Below are 2128 nucleotides of genomic sequence, written 5' to 3' on the forward strand. Positions count from 1 at the left end.
TCTTGGCTCACTGCAACCTCCAACTCCAGAAATTCTCCTGCTTCAGCCTCCCAAGTAGCTGGGATTACAGGTGTGTACCACCATGCCTGGCTAATGTTTTTATTTTATTTTATTTTATTAATGTTTTGTTTTGTAGAGACAGGGTTTTGCCATGTTGCCCAGGCTGGTCTTGAACTTCTGGACTCAAGTGATCCATCCACTTTGTCCTTCCAGAGTGCGGGATTACAGGCACGTGCCACCACGCCTGGCTAATGTTTGTATTTTTTGTAGAGATGAGGTTTTACCATGTTCCTCAGGCTGGTGTTGAATTTCTGGACTCAAGTGATCTGCTCACCTCGGCCTTCCAGAGTGCTGGGATTACAGGCATGAGCCCTGTGCCCAGCCGGAGTCCATGGTCTTTGCCCCCACGCTACACTCGCCACTATACCGTGAGGTCCCACATTAGACCCAGCTTTCTTGGCAGCCCCTGGAAGTCCTGTGCATGCAACAGAGGAGGACACAGAGGACAGGCCAGGGTGGAGATCGTGTCACCTGCTTCCCACAGGGCGTGTCTGTATCATCACCAGACTTCTTGCCAGTGGCCTTCACTCTTTCCCTGAAACCGTGAAGGAATGACCTTCAACCCCAGACTCCCAAGACTCAGGCGACTCCCAGCCTTCCACATGTCCTCATTCCTGCCATAGCCCCAGATCCCAGATGCTGCGACCTGTCATCAGTGCCCACCTCCCTGTCTCTAAACATTCTGGATACACAGGAAGTAGAGGGAAGCTTCTGTTTACTGTTTCTCTCTACTGTTTACCAAGTTGTTTAGCTTTCATGGTTTCCATGAGTGTTTATAAGACTCTGGACTTGATTGTGAAACAGAACGAAGAGCTTGGGAGGAGAATGTTTATTCCTGGAATCCTGGAGAGATTGCCTGACCTTCTCCTTTTTCCTCGAGCCCCCTTTTCCATCTGCCGTCCGTGCAGAGGTGACCACTGGACTAGGCACAGGACTAAAAGGCCCTCCCCCTGCCGCTTCCAGGTTGGACCACTGGGTGGCTTGAGTGGGTTCACATCGTCCTTCGGTAAAGGCCAGAAGGCAGCTGGTTGTTTCCTTGGGCTGCCTTTCATTGCTGACCTTGAGCAAGGGAGGAGAGGCAGCAGAGTGTCTGGAGACAGAAGCTTGCAGTCAGGTGCTGGCTGATCCTGCCTAAGGCGCACCAGATGGGGGCAAAACTGGTTGTGCTGTGTTCCTGTCCCCAGGCGACCTTGTCTCTGTTTTCCTCCATTACCTGCTTCTGCCACATACATGACTCATCTTCCCCTAAGAGTTGTGGTGTCATTGGAGTCATCCAGGTCTCTGTCTACTTTGCAGAATCTTAGGAAACTTAAATTAGACTGCAGATTTTCAGGAAGTGTGGGCAGGGTATCAGAAACTCCCGGGTGTCACAGCGGGGGAGATGGCAGCACATTTGAAGATGCTTGGACATTTTCCAAGAGAGAGAGAGAAAAGGCCAGGCTTTCTTAATGCAAACCAGAAAGTGAAGTTTCTGTTTATCAGATGTGGGAGGTTGTTAAAAATAATAGATTGAGAAACTGAGTGATGCAGTGGACGTACCACTCTAAGACCCGCTCTCGGGAAAGTTGATGTGAACCGAGCTCCTGCTCTTCACGTTGGGCCATCTTCCCCCAGCCCTTTCCACCATCAGGAGAATTCAGATGCCATAGGGAGCAGTGAAGACTGCTGTCAGGAGAAGGTGGGAGGGGAGCCTGCAGTCTTATTTTGGGAGTGTCTCGCGGATTCCTCCCCTACTTTTTTTTCTTGAGCCCTTGCTACGTCGTGATATGAAGCCACAGTGGACTAGCACGTGGAAGCTCCCTCCTGTCTCTAGGAGTCTTTGCCATTTATGAAGATCAAAGCCTTCTATCTCATTTGACGATTGTCAAATGTGCCCAAATAATAGAGACGTAAACACATAGGGATTTATTTTTCTCACAGGGCATGAAGGAATTAGGGAGTCCGTGGCTGGGGCTGCTGCTCAGGGCCACTCATCCATTCATGCCTGGGCTCCTTCTGGCTGTCTGTTCCACCATCCCTGGATCTTCACTTTCACTTCATGGTAATAAGAAGCATCTATATTCTCAGC

The sequence above is a fragment of the Cebus imitator genome, unplaced genomic scaffold (assembly GCF_001604975.1).
Source record: "Cebus imitator isolate Cc_AM_T3 unplaced genomic scaffold, Cebus_imitator-1.0 Scaffold318, whole genome shotgun sequence".
NCBI classification, from domain to species: Eukaryota; Metazoa; Chordata; class Mammalia; order Primates; family Cebidae; genus Cebus; species Cebus imitator.